Source organism: Lepisosteus oculatus, chromosome 6 (assembly GCF_040954835.1).
Source record: "Lepisosteus oculatus isolate fLepOcu1 chromosome 6, fLepOcu1.hap2, whole genome shotgun sequence".
NCBI classification, from domain to species: Eukaryota; Metazoa; Chordata; class Actinopteri; order Semionotiformes; family Lepisosteidae; genus Lepisosteus; species Lepisosteus oculatus.
The window spans coordinates 18,071,233-18,086,960 of NC_090701.1; the positions used below are offsets into that span (position 1 = coordinate 18,071,233).

General features: G+C 38.8%; 1 long non-coding RNA gene across 1 annotated transcript; it reads right to left on the reverse strand.

The window, feature by feature from the left end:
- Positions 1–882: 882 nt before the first annotated feature.
- LOC107078264 (uncharacterized) lies at positions 883–8,846 on the reverse strand. The gene is made up of 4 exons (XR_001479206.2): positions 8,800–8,846; positions 2,666–2,794; positions 1,913–1,965; positions 883–1,464 (listed from the first exon to the last, which is right to left on the reverse strand). It is a non-coding gene; the product is annotated as an uncharacterized lncRNA (long non-coding RNA).
- Between the last annotated feature and the right edge of the window lie 6,882 nt (positions 8,847–15,728).

A 15,728-nucleotide genomic window follows, 5' to 3' on the forward strand; every position in this document is an offset into this window, starting at 1 on the left:
ATGTTTATTTGTGTTTCTTTCTTTTTTGTTTGTTTGTAAGCCTCAATAACAGAACTAGGTCAGTGTGAACTGTAGAGGAATTAAACTGCTTGTTCTTTTTAACATCAACAATATCTTTATTAAATTTGAAAAGCTGAGGTGTGTGTGGAAAATGCCAGTAAATCAGACCTCAGAGTGACGTAGTGCCAGACACATGAATGGGTGTTTCAAAGATAACAATATAAAAGTGAAAAACTATACATTTATTAATTTATAAAAAGGCCACAACAAGTTAATGTAGATATACAAGAAACAGATGACAAGTAATGAGAAAGAAGTTTTAAAAGTGTGTATACTGCACCTCCTTGGAAGCCAAGTTCAATTTATAATACCTTCACATTTCCTAAACAGGTAACTCTGAGAGTTGAACATATTATATTTTTACTTATGGCTTTTTTTGCAATATCACTCTGAAATCACAATTTTATTTATGGGAAATATTTTATTATTAATTTGTAACGAACGTTAAGGAGGGATGACAACAGCCAAGTTCAATCAGACTGGGCGGTCAGTGATTAGCAGTCACTCCTGACGTCATTTCCTCTCCTAAAACACTATCCATACCGTACGTGATCCCCATCTCTCCCTCGCGTATGTCTTCTGCATCCCACCTCCACCCCATCTCCACCTCTGCAGCTGCCCCTTGGTCACTCCTCACTCTGCATGGAAGTCCCGGCTTCTCGTCCTCTGGCCAGGAGATCGGCCCTCAGCCAAGCCGGTTAAGCCAAATTTTCACTAAACACTCCATAATCTTTTTCAGGGCACATTATTCTTGGGTGTTGTTATTCCTAGTGAAATAACGATACATTTTGTACTAAAAAGAAGTCAGGTGAGATCCGAACAGGAAACTCTTAAAGCTGTGGAATATAGTCAGTAAAAGACCTTTTAGGAATAATTAATTAATCAGTCCTTTGTAGTGATGTGGAAGCATTCCAGAGAGCTGGAAATAATCAAGCTCGGATTGTATTAAGACCATTGGCACTTCTTGTCAGGCTTTGATTTTTCCAGACTCAAGATTGCATCAGATAGTGAAACCGCAGAGGGATGAATTAATCAGCAAATGTAATAAGAGAACCAAACAGAGCACAGATACACAATGAAATACACATTACCATGCTGAGCATTTTTTATATTTAGAGTAAACAATCACATTGATATTTTGAGCTGCACCAAAATAAAACAGATTTCATACACATGTATGTCACATTTTGCTGATGGTGAAATTAAGACGTCAGATTAGAAATTGGTTCTGGATCAATATCATAATTTTCACTTCAAAGTGACCCTGGGGATGATAAGACGACCAGAGGTAGCAGTGGGCTCACATGTGTTGCATTTGTTTTCTGTCATTTGAATTGTACATGAGCATTAATCATGGGGACCAACAGCCAAACATCACCAATCACATTAAACAAAAAGAGATATCTGTAAAGAGAGATAAATAATTTTATTTCAGTTTAGTTTTAGAAAAGAAGTGTATGTTGATTTAATAGAAGTCTGATATATTTGAAATAAGAAGTGAAATGAAACAGTAGTAGGTTCAACATTCTTATTTTTTAAACACTTCTGCTCCCATACTGGTAAAGATTTTTGATCCAAAGCCTTAAGAATATTCAAATCTTCTCCTCTGCTTTACATTACTAAATACACTAAATACAATATCTTAATTTTTTATTAGGGGATGTAAGGTGTGCAATTATAAAATATGTGCTGGTTCGATTGAAACTTGGACCAAAAGTAATCCACATTGTCGTGAGTTGGGCCCCAAGAAATTCTAATCTAAACCAATCTGAAGAAGACTGATGGTAAAACTCCCAGTTTGAAAATAATTTTATCCTAGCAGCCTGAAATAATGTATGATGTAAGCACTTACTGATGGGATTGCTTTCAGTGGGATCTCAACTGGTCCATCCTTAGAAATTAGCTCTGCAACAGAAAGTTATTCATCTCATGAAAACCAGCAGAGGCACACACAAAATTGTCAAGAATCCCACAACCGCTTCAAAAACCTCCAGAGAGGAAACTGCTTTACTCCCATCCATACAGAAATATAGTTCCTTGTTGTTTTTTTCCAAGGCTAGCCATTTTCAAAGCTGGCTGCTAACAAATCTGTTTGTCCCCTCTTGCATGTCTGTCAGATTCCTAAAGCAGTCAAAATTACATAGGTAAAGTATATCAACTTGTCAATTTGAAGAGCAAAGTATCCATTGATCTGGGACTGAAATGACAGAATTGAACCACACAGCCAGTTCCCTAACATTAAGGCCCAGAACTGCTCAGCTAATTCAGTTTTGTCCTTGAGTGCTCCTTACAAGAGCTGACAAGTAAAATAGCCTGGATTTGAGGTTACAGGAGGACAAGACACATCCTGCTTTCCAAGTAGATGCTTTGCTTAGTTGAGCCACTGATGAAACTCCAATATGGATTAAAAAGTTGAACAAAATACCACTCCACTGCGACTGAAACAGCAAATACTCATTTGTTATCACTGTGGATTTGGAGTATGTTTTAGCTCCCATTTTTGCTGTCAAGATAGAATGAAAGAACTTTGTTTTGTAGCTGCATGGCATTTTGTGTTCCACGATCAGCTTGTAACCTCAACTAAAAGTGCACGAAATTATCTCACCTCCTCGTTTGCGCCCACAGAACAGAAATTTTTTAGTGGCTGGCTCACAAACATTATAGTGGTAATCCAGGAACGTTTGCCCGTTCACATAAAATGACACAAACATGTAGAGATCTTCAACGGGTTGTCCTGTGAAAGGCAGAAAACAATATCATAATAAAGAACTTGAAGAAATAAATATCTGCTGGAAGAAAGACTAAACAGACAAGGTCATGGGACCTAAAGTGGAAATGAAGAGGAAATTAATTTAGAATGGAGGATGGGAAATACCACCAGCGGCGACAAGGGCTATGAACAAGAAAGTAGTTTCTGTCCCAAATGAGGCTTAGTATTTGTCCCAGATGAGGCTGTGAGCACGGAGCAGAAGGTGGAAGAGAGTGGACAAAGCAGTGATTGTGGAAGTGGAAAGAGAGAGGAGGAGAGAGGCAGGGGAAGACAGGAAGTAGCCCTGGGGAAGTGGGCATGCCAGGATTCTGGGGAGGGGTGGCGACATCGGAAGGAGCTAGAAGAGAAGAGCGGACATCAAGGCATCTACAAGGAGCTGCATGGTTTTCCTGGAGCATGGAGATCAAAGTGCTGCTGATCTGGGGTGGAGCGAGACGGTGGAGAAGGCTTGGGAGAGGCAAATGGTGGTTGGATCGCCAGGTCAGGCTGTATGGAAAAAATCAGACAGGTGCGAGTAAATGATAGGTTAGGATTAGAGGCAAAGAAATGAGAACTGATTGCCTGGCAAGACCCAATGCAGAGTGCAAGAAAGATGAACAAAGGGTGCTTAGCAGGTAAGGAGAGCAGAAGTGGAAGAGATTAGTGTTTGACCTACTCTTGATCTTCTATTTAAACACTGACCTTGTAGAAGCTAACGATGAAAAACAGTATACATGAGACAGGGAATAGAAGATGAAACTAAGCTGAAATGCATTTAAAACAAAACTAGGGTCAGGTTTTTATACAAAGGATCAAGATACCCAGCCATGTTCTTGAAATCAATGCCCTGGCATCTTTCAAGAAACAGCAGGATGACATCCTGAGATCACTTTGTTACAAAAAACCAAATGGGATAAATAGGCCAAATGGGTCCTCTTCTACGGATTTTTATGTTTTTGACTAACAGCATTATGGAGCACAGAATGAACGCTTTGAAAGAAGAAGGGTGCACCCCTACACCATTCAAATCTACTCTTAATTCTTACACAAATACACAATACATGTCAATCTTAAATGCATGTCTTTCTTGGTCCACAGGCCTACTTACTGTACATATAAAATATTTCATAGTAATGTAATGGACCGCTGAATGCACCTGAAGGGGGCAGTGGTCTATGTTGGGGAAAGGATCCTTGTTTTGGGAAAAGTGACAGTGTTGAGCTCAGTGAATGAGAAGTGAGGCCACAGGCACAAGCAGGCAGGCAAGGCAAGCAGGTGGGGCAGGCGAGGAGAGCCAGTGAGCTAGGGCCAAGATCCAAAGTGGGACATCCAAACACAGGCATGAGGTCCAAGCGCTGGACAGGGTCAACACAGTCAGGAGGTGCGGGTCAAGCCCGGGAGATGAAACAAGGCCGAAGAGGAATCAAGGAATAAATGTCACAGTAAACAAGCATTGAGTCAAGCCAGAGAAGTATTAGCCAGAGAAGACTAAGCTAGGGAAAATACCAGAGAGACAAGCAAGCGCCAGGTCAGCTGTAGGACTAAGTGAGGTTGAGCAAACTAAGAACGAGCAGTGTAAAGTTCGCGAAGAGGGAATAAATATCCCCAAGAGAGTGCTGTTTAATTAGATTTAATTTAAACCATAAACCAGGCTTCTACTGTATAAACTTCTAGAGCTATTACAAAATGTTTGAGGGGACATCATAATAGGTGAAAGTGTTAAGAGTCGGTGGCAAAGACATCTCCAATGATCATGTTGTCATGGGAACGGGCAGATTGGATGGTTGGTTTGATGATTGCCCACTGGCCACGTTACTCAGCAGGATTATTATAAGTAATGTACAGTACTGTATATGGAAAGGAATGATTCATTTCCAACATTTTCCAGAATTTGTATTTTACTGTCCTTTTGAAAAGCTATCAAACAATCAAGAATGGGCCAACATTTAATTCAATACTTTGTTTTTTTCCAGATGTAAAAAATTATTCATGCATGCTGTATTTATTTGTTTAGATTTCTAGAACGTAAACTGAAAATCCACTAAGTTAGATGCAACATTCAGCTTGTGATATGTAGTATATTTAAAAAAAAAAAAAAATAATGTTTGTACATCTTACCTACTATTGTAGAACACAAAACTTCCTGAGCAAAGAAGACTATGAGGATACCTGACTAAAGGAATAAAAACTCTTAAATCATTGACAAACTCGGCAAAATGGCTTTCTTTAGAAACCACAGTAAAACGTTTACCAGATACAAATAGATATGATGTGGTACTGCATTTACAGATGAGTACAGGAGGCATCTCTTTACACAAAGTAGTTTTGAAATAAGTTCCTCAGCTATGCTGTGGAAACTGAAACTTTGGCTTCCTATAAGAAAGAGTTGAACGAGATCCCTGAATCAATTGGATGTTAACAATGTTTTGTCAAATTGCCCTTTCTTTGCAATGTTTCTTAAATTCTTTGGAAAACTGTTGTGTTAATGGCTTCAGGTGTAATTGGTTATTGATGAAAGACTAATAAGAACCACTTGCTTCATATCCAGGAAGATAAATTCATCCATTTTCAATTCAGATCAGCAACATTGTGTGAGCTGAGCAAACAGATGATTTAGTCAAATTGCATTTTAGCATTTTCTTAAGGCTTAAAAACAAACAGAAAACAATTAAATGCAATCTGACTGTGCAATTTTCAATAAGGAACAAACTGTTTGCATTAATAAGTCAAAACATAGTTAAAAAAGTTGCCAAACACATTTGCCTAGCTTCAGGACCAGGAATCTTCAAGGGAGCTGAAAGCCAGCACACCTCCTTTGCCTACCAGAAAACTCAAACACAGGTCTTGACTGAGCATCCAAAAAGACAAGTGATGCTGTCTCTTTGGAGCTCAGGTGTCTCATATTCTTCAATAGGGTCAATGGACTTGTGGCTAGGACAGGCAACAAGCCTGTCAAGGTGTTTTTCATATGCACACAAACTACTGTTAGAACACAGTAGTGAGGACCCTATGCAGAAAACCAGGGCAATCTCCAGAGGCGTAGCCGATATAACAATCTGAGGTCCAAAAGTCGAAGGTAGACAACCCGGTGCAAAAGTACAAAAACCAGAAGCTGAGCCGTAAACCGGGAGTTGAAACCAGAATGAGAACCAAAGTACCAAAACCAAAACCAGGAGACATAGTCGGAAAACAAACCAGGGTCAGGAAGCCAAACACCAAGTAGGAAGTTATAGCGAAAATGGAAGTAACTCTAGCCAGGACAAATCCTAATACTGAGGTCAGGGGAGAGTGTGAAGCAGCATTAAATAGGCTGGGGTAAATGGGCTAATTGGGAACTGTATTGGAATGCGAGGTGGACATTGAAATAAACAGCACACTTTCCATCCATCTATTTTCTAAACACTTCATCCAAGGTCCATTCAGGATTGTTGTGGGGGAGCTCGAGCCTATCTCAGCAAGCAACATGGGCAAAGCACGGTACACCCTGGAGGAGATGCCAGTCCATCGCAAGGAATACACAGACCTGCACAACAAATCCAGTTTTCCTTACCAGTATGTCTCTGGACTGTGGGAAGACACCAGAGCACCCAGTGAACATGGGGTGAATATAAAAACCCTACACTGACAGCAGCCCAAGTCCTGAACTGAACCCAGAGCTCCAGCAGTGCAAGGCAGCAATACTAACCACCAACCAAGTGGCTCAGCATCCTTTCCATCCAGAACAAATTCAGACCACGAGATATCCAATTGAAGAACAGAACTAAATCCATATTAATCCCAGAACGTCTACCAACGCCAAGAGAACAGCAACAAATGTTAATCCTTCAATACAACACATGGATGAGGATGTGGTGAGCAAAAGAAGGGTTCAGCTTGCTTGGCAAAAAAAAACCTTTCCATGGCAAAGATCATCTGTTGAGAGATGACATATTACATCTAAATGAGTTGGGCACCAGTCATGTTGGCACAAGGGTCTCCAAAGAAACCCAGAAACATTTAAACTAGACTGGATGGGGGGAGAGAAACTAACCCAAGTAAACAGAAAAATAAATTAGATGGTGAGCACAGACCAAGGGAAGATCAAAGAGAAAAATAAATCAAACGATCAGAAGACTAAATGCTGAGACCAAAGCGCTAGGATTATCAGAGTGGCAAATATGATGTTACTGGAATCACAAAAACCTGATTAACTGAAAATAACAGAGAGGAATGCAACAATAATGGATACAAACTCTTCCAGAGAGACAAGAAAGACAAATGAGGGGGAGGTGTAGGACTATTCCATATATCTGTCATGACCTGGGGCTGCGAGCGGCTCGTCTTCTGCTGTTGCTATAGGCGACCAACACGTTGGATACCTATAGGGCAAATTATATGGTGTAACTAAATTTTCAGAAGAGTTTTCATAAACGTATATATAATCTCTTCTCCTATTGCAGGTGAGAACAGATAGATTAGGGTGATGATGTAATTAGTGGTGTACTGCAAGGATCTGATCTAGATTCAGGTATACTTAGCAAACTAACCATGTTTGCAGATGATACCAGATTGGGAGGATTAGAAAACTGCATGTAACAAGTTACCCAGCTGTGATTCCCTGGCTTCTTTTAAGAAATGAGCACAATGGACTCTGGAGGTTTGAAATCCCTTTACTAAGGACCAGTTACCCTGTCAATTTCTTTACCTTCCTGCATGGCATTTACTTTGTGAACAAAAACAAAATTCAAATAGCTAAAATATACAAAATAATTCTCAAATACACGTATATTTGTTACAGATTTGTTACAAACCAAATTGATTGAAACCAATTAACTTTATAACTGGAGCCTGTTAGGAGAGTTGAAACTGTTCTAATCACTCATTACTCTGGCTTTTTTACACAATGCCTAGAGAGAAACATACTGTATAATAGTATGAAACATTTGCTAAATGCTATGCAAAACATTTACTGTCATAATATTATAACAATCATATGATATCCTCACTAGTTTTCACTAATTCGCCATTCTCTATTTCCACTAGAAATGTTTTAATTTTGTTAGCATCCTGAAGTACTGATTTTTCACAGCCACAACTCAGCTCCTGTTTACGTGTATTTGTGATATGTACTGCATTGGGTCATTTTTAAAAATTTCTCATTCAGTCTTCAGAGTTTGACTTACATAGTATAAAAACCAGCACAGGTTTACGGAGCAGTTTAAATAAGATTTTTCCATCTTTGAAACCACCACTTAATTTTCCAGTTGACTCTGTCAAAGCTACAGAGTGCATGCCAGACCGAGAGTGGCAAAGATGACATATACAGTAGGTACCTTATATAACATACATTTAAAAACCTTTATTTATTTAGCATTGAACAATAAATAACTGTTGTGGCTGTGCCTGTAGATTAACATTGTGTGATTAAGATCTTACTTAGCACAATGGTGATTCTCATGTTCATGTCAATCTTGAGTGAAAATGAAGGAGGGCAAGGATGAAAACTAAACCCGACATCCTGTAAGGGATCTGTTAGGACATTAAGATAGATAAGCTGCATTTCCTATGCACGGAACAATAGAAATGTTTATATTAGCATAAATGTTGTGGAACAGATGGATAAAAGGAATACTTCCACGCTTTAACCCATTTTATTCAATGGTGTAAATTTTATTCCAAAACATATCCTTCCAGTTGTAAATGGTACTCATAGCGGTGGCGAGATGATTCTAGAAATTTCCAGGTGGCCATTACCGTTTAGTTTTCATCCCAGCACTGACACCCCTAACTGCTGTTTACACCTTTTTAAAAGCAAATTCACAATACATATCACTGTAGTTTTAGTTCCACACCATGATTTTAAACTATATTCCAAGATTACATTGAAATGAAACAATAGAAAGAGCATCTACTGTCTTGTATACACTAGGTTTTTAGGATTTTAAGACTAGGTAATTAAAATTCAAATATCAGGAGAACATCAATTCAAAGTGACAAATATATAAACTCACCACAGCTTGTGTAATATACCTGCACACCACTTCTATTGCACAGTGTGTGTGTTGGCCAGATAGGTTCTCCTCTGTGTTCTTGTGCTGAGGCTAGAATGAAAAGCAATATGATAAAAGCTTTCATAGTTCAGACTCTGGCATACTGTATGACAGACTCTGTAACTGATTCAGGGAGGAGAAAGTATGCACTTTCGTGGAAAGTGCTACAGAATGATATGAAATCATGTTCTCTTCCTACTGTGAGCATCTGTCACTTCCCATTTCTTAGCCTGTGTTTTCAAAGCCACATCGAAACAGTTTTTAAACCTGCACGCAAGTCAGTTTGTGTGTTTTCCAAAGCTAGCGTCTTCTCTGGAATCTATCTGAAAATATGGAAATAAGAAAATCTCTAAATAAAGACTACAGTGCAGAGTTTTAAGACCATTTTCCTGAAACTGTGAAAGTATAGGGGTGTTTCTGCTTATGTAAAAATGTCAGTATTGTTACAGGAATGATTTCATGTGGTGGCCTAGTAGTTAGCTGTGCTGCTGGTTCAATTCTACACTTGGGGTTCTCTCTGTGTGGAGTTCGTATGATCTGAACATGTTTGCATGAGCTTTTTCTGTGAGCTCTGGTTTTCTCCTAAAGTCCAAAAACATAATGGTAGGTTAATTGGCTTATTGAAAATTGTCCCTGGGTTAAGTGTGTGTGTCTGTGTGTGTCCTGTGATGGACTGGTGTCCTGTCCAGGGTGTATCCTGCCTTGAGCCTTGTGTTGTTTGCCAGGATAGGCATTGCCCCTCCCTTGACCTTGAATAGGATGAAACTATGGAACTAAGGAAACTGAAACTAAAAACTAAGGAAATGGATGGATGGATAAATTCAGGTTACTTTAATCCTATTATTAAGTCAATTAAGGGTACACCTGTGTAACTGAAGCTGGGTCAAGGACCAGCAGGTCTGAGGGCCTCCAATTTATTCACCAGCTGCAACCATGGTACAAAATGTCTAGATGTTCAGAGAGATGTTAATAATTTTTCTCATTAAAGAATAATTATAATAATTGCATGTCACTGGCTTACAAGTTAATTCATGTTTTGAATTAAGTAGGAATAAGTAAGGAGGAATACTGTATATAAAGTAGGATAGGAAACAGAGAGTCCAGCCAAGCAGTGAAGTGTTCATATCAGGTGTAATGAATTTAGTGGAGCTGCACAGGGATGTAGCTGTATTAGGAGAAGAGCTCCTCCTACTTTATATCTAAATATGTGTTCAAAATTCTGGTATAGTAAGGAAACCTCTCAGGTTTGCAGAATATATTAAAATAGGAAGATTAGAAAGAAGTGTGGAAGTGGCAAAAACATTTAATATAGACAAATGCAAAGTGTTACATGCAGAAACAAAAAATATAGCATGGGAAACAAGAAACTTGAAGAAGCTGCTTATAATAAAGATTTAGGTGTTTATGTCAATGTTTCATTTGCATATTCTAGATAATGTGTGGAATAAATAGAAAAGAAAAAACATTTATATAAAGCTATAGAGTTTAAAGCATATAATTCAAATCAAGGAGTATTATGTTAATATTGTACAATGCACTAATAACGTTACAATGTTACTAATGTTACAAAATGCTAATGGAATCAGTCCAAAGAGGAACTACCAGATACATTCCAGGATTTAAAGGAATGTCTAACATTGATAGGCTGTAGGAACCAAAACTTTTGAAAGTGTTCCTCTCTTGAACACAGAAGGAAATGCGGGCACGTCATCCATGAATTCACAATCCTCAATTTTTTTACAAAGTCTTCCCGTCGGACTTCTTCATTTAAAATTGAGAACAGGAAGCGCTTCTTTATACAAATGATTGTGGAAGCATCAAACAAGCTACCCAGCCATGTTGTTGAAGCTGACACCCTGGCTTCTTTAAAAAAATGTCTGGATGAGATATTTAGATAATTAGCTTCTTACTGTTGTACATTTTAACTTTCAACTACAGTACATTTGTACTGTACTGTACTGCATGACTCATGACTGCAACCTTTCTTATGTTCCTAATGATCATATTGAGACATTGTTAAAATCGAGACATTTTTAACAATTTCTAAATTAGTTATCAGAAAAACCAAAGTGCTTTCTGTGAATTCTACCTTCTAGTTAATTTAATTTGCCAATCAAAGTTAAGCTTTATTTAATTTGACATGGCATTGTAGCATGAAGCATTGAATGCCATCAATTTACAATAAAGAATGCTTAATCCAGTTCAAGTTTTTTTTTAATGTTTTATCAGCAATCAGCATATAGGCTGCTCCTGTATAGCTCCTTTGCTTCATTTGACGATAACAGATGGATAACATCTTTGGAAGATAACAGACAGTCCCATGCCACACACCTGTGCATTTGTATCATTATGAATAGGATGTGCGAACTATTCAATGCAAAACCAGTCCAGCAGATGACTGGTGATTGATTATGATGTGCAGCAGGCAGTTACTGTACAGTAAGTCTTGGATTTATAATGGGTTATTGATATGTTCTGGTTCATGACTGTGGCCTTTTCTTGTTAGTGTTTACCCTCAGATATGACAAAGAAGAGTTAAAGGAGCTCCTGGAGTAATTAAACACCTAATAAATGGTGGTGGCCCCATACTCTTAACAGAGCTCATTACAGCTGAAACTATGAGTAATTGTTAAAATGTTACCACTAGGTGGAGCTGTTGGACAGTTGGAGTCCCCATATTGAGACTCTTGTAACAGAAACTGGAAGACATTTTGAAAATGATTACTTGAGTAATCTGACAGTTCTTCTGCTCCTAGAACATCACGACATCTCCTATTCTTGTATGTTTATTCAAATATTGTCATTTCAATGTGAATTTGACCTACATTACAGCCTTGGGTAATGTATTTTTGTGATATTTTTTCTAAATTGCCTGCTCTGTAACCAAAAAGCCCAGGGTAATGTAACACAATATCTCACTCTCTTATTTTGGAGGGCTTGAGGTATTAGTCAGTAAAACTTCACAACAGCCTGGTTATCTTTTGTCCTCTGGGTTTCAATCCAAATAACCTCTGACTGAGATAATTAAACATCAATCAGATGTTTAATTAGGAAGCTAACAAACTACATATCATTGTGTATTGACTGTTTAAGGCTGCCTATAAACCTGACTGTACTTTCACCCTCCAGGATCAGGGTTACAGAGCTTTCCTTTAGTCATTTAGTCATTAGATCATTTAGAATTCATGTGAATTATGCCTATAGTTCCAGTTGAGAGTGATGCTTAACTGGCACCTTAATTATATTCTCATCCTGACTTTTCAATTCTTTTCTGCTAAAAACTGCTGATGCACCAAATTCAGCTTCACGGAAACTCAATTAAGTGATTGAGAGAGGAATAACAAACAAAAGGCAAAGGCTCTGAGAATATTTAGAATATGCACGGAAGTAGTTTTGCAACCTCAATCTGTCGTTTCCCTTACTGATTTTCTAAGAAAATGTACCATGTAGGAAGTATGTTTTGAACGAGATACACTTGTTTTTAGAATATTTGCAGATTGTGCGATTTATTTTCTTTGTGTACCACAGCGTAATTTAAGATCTATGTAATTATTTTTGTTTAAATCTTCAAAGTGCCTCTCTTAACAACAATTTGAGTTACATCAGCAGCTATATCACCCTGAAACTCACAGCTGGCAACCCACTGACGTTAAGTGGGTGTGAGCCTGGCCAGTACCTGGATGGGAGACCTCCTGGGAAAAACTAAGGTTGCTGCTGGAAAAGGTGTTAATGGGCCCAGCAGGGGGCACTCACCCTGTGGTCTGTGTGGGTCCTAATGCCCCAGTATAATGACGGGGACACTATACTGTAAAAAGACACCATCCTGCGGGTGAGAGTTAAATCCTAGGTCCTGAGCCTCTGTGCTCATTAAAAATCCCAGGGTGTTTCTTGAAAAGAGAAGGAGTGTTACTCTGGCATTCTGGCCAAATTTCACATTGGCCTTTACCGACCATGGCCTCCTTATCTATCTCCATCTATGAACTGGCATCACCACTCTGTTCTCTTCCCCACTGATAGCTGGTGTGTAATGAGTGTGCTGGTGCATTCTTGCTGCTCTTGCATCATCCAGGTGGGGGCAACACGTAGTGGTGGAGGGGAGTCGCCTTCATCACTACCAATGTGCTATATACTGTAAGTGTAATAAAAAAAGTAATTTCATATGTATCAGAATGGCCAGAGTATTGGGTGTGCTAAAATACTGTAATGTTGTAATTTCCTAGTTCTATTCGTATCAGAAAAACTGATATTTTCCTTCACTATTTAAAGGTGTGCATTGTTTGTGCCTCATATGAGCTTTAAATTAGTTTGAATACTTAAATTGAGTTCTGCAGGGCAATAAACCATTCCATGTTGAGAAAGGTTGTTAATGTAGGCAGCATTGTTTGATTCACATCACTGATACAGAATCACATTTCTGTTGACAATTCACACAGCTCAGTCGGTCACATTTGTTTCAAGCTTCCCATGTAAGCAACATTTACCCAGTGTTTTGCTGAATTTGAACTTGGTCAAGGTGCTATCTATAGGCAATCTACAAGAATGTCTAAAATTAGCAAGTGCTTGGCAAAATTGTGTTCATGAGTTAAGACTGCTGTAAGAGGAACCTAAAAACAGTTACAAACAAGAGGAGGCCATTCGGTAGTAAGCAGATAATTGATCCAAGCATCTCTTCAAGCCATTGTCTTGATAGCAGTCAGGGTATCGGCTTGAACAGCATGCCTGTATAGCTTGCTCTTGTTCCATACTCCCACCATCACTTGGGGTAAAAATGAGACTCTTGTTCTTGGTTTAAATGCCCATCCAAGTAGTTTCTATCTCTAGTTGCTGTCCGCTTCTGTCCTCTAGTTCATGTTTCACTATTGTTTACTTTATAAGAAGTCCAGGGGGTTCACAGGTTGACTTTAACAATCCCTTTCGGGGTTTTCAAAACCTCTTCCTCTATCTCTTTTGTTCAAGACTGAAATAGCTTAGTTCCTTCAGCCTGTGAGTGTTGGACATTCCTTTAAGCCCCTGAGTGGTTGGTTCCATTTTTTTTGGATGTTTGTCTCATTACTCTTCTCTGGACTGCTTCCAGAGGAGCTAGCTGAGGAGTTCCTAATGCATTGGGAGCAGCTTTAGCTAATGTAATTAAGATCATTTCTCTTTTCCATATGCATTTTGCTGCAATGAGATGTCAAAACATGTGTGTCTTTATTGTGTGGAACACATGCATTTCATGGTGTCCTGTTACTTTTTTCAAAAGGCATCTTTGGAAAGTAAATTTTCTGATATTTGTAAAATACAATAATCTCATTATTGTGGGTTCTATCTAGTGAGTAAGTATACTCAAAAGATCTGTAGCATTGTCAGGAAGTTTGCAGCACTAACCTTAAACACCAAATACTGTGTGTCCTAGTGCACCTAAAAATATTATGTTTGCCTGATGTCACATTAAATAAGAAAACAGGAATCCAGGGGAAGTGAAAATTGCTTTTATGGTGTTTTCTAGCAGTAAATGAAAGCTGTATATGTGCTTCAGTTGCATAAAGCCTTTGATGCACTTTTGTTCAGAAAGTACATTTTAGAAAAAAGGTACTGCCAAAATCAATGTCTCTTACATTTAACCTTATCAGCAGTTGGTCAAAATCATATAAAAATCAAACTACAACAAATCAGAACAACACAGATAAAGTTGTATAATGGCGCAGACTGAAATAAGGGTATAAAATATTTCAAAGACCCTCAGTATCTCTTTGAACATGGTGACGTTGATGCCAAGAGAAGAATATCCATCCAGTTGGGTAAGGAGGAAACAGGTGAGGGAAGCCACTGTAAAGCCAAACACCAACTTTGAAAGAGTTCCAGAGTTCAGTGATTGAGATGGGAGAAAATATCCGTAGGTCAACAATATCTCAGTCACACCACAAAGTAGGCTTGTATGAAACTGGAAAAAATACATCAAAATAAAGTGACAATGCAAACATGTGGCAAACGTTTTTGTGGCAAGACTTGACAAACTCAGAATGTTTTGGTCTAATTGTAAATCGTTACATCTGACACGAACACAATGTAGAACATCAGTGAGTCAACCCCATCTTTACTGGCAGCCTTACACCTTACTGCCTTTTTGAAGGTGGCGGCATTATGTTATTGTTATAGTTCTACTCCTCATCAGCAGGGACTGGGAAGCCTGTCGAGAATCATGGGAACATAGGTGGACCAATTTACTGGCAAATCTGAGAAGAACAGGTACTACAGACCTAAAACTGGGACAATATTAGCCTTTCAACAGGACAATGAACACTGGAGTGTTTCTTTTTTTTTAAGAAAAAAAGTGTAATACCGATGCAAATGGCAGCTTGAACCTCCATATCGCTACGGTAACCTGCATGTCTCTGTGTTGTCTGATTCATCCATTGAGGCAGTACGAACCCAATATGGGTATTTTTCAGTCCCCCCTTACTGTATTTAAATCCTGACAGTGGCCTTGCTCAGAGCTCTGTCATTGGGGTTGTCCACTGTCACAGCCATACTCTGCTTGCTCCGCTAGTGATGTTTCTTGCTTTGCTTGCTCTTTATTGTGCTTGCTGTCTACAGACCTCTGCTACATTTTTTTACCAACTGTGATTTCTGATTCCACCTGGCTTGTCTTCTTGTGTCTTCTCAGCTTTAAACTTTGCTAACTCGATCATGAATTCTGGAACTTCCCTACCACGCCTGGACCATGTTTGCTGCAGAATTAGCACCTGTCTTTTCGTCACTCAGCCCTATGCAGGGATTCAGCTCTCAAGGCACAAAACCCTGCAAGTTATACAGTGGCATTACAGAGAGTGATTGTTCTAAAGTGGCCCAGTCAAAGTCCTGACTTGAATCATCCTGTGAATCTGTGGAACTGCTGTCCATAAGCAATT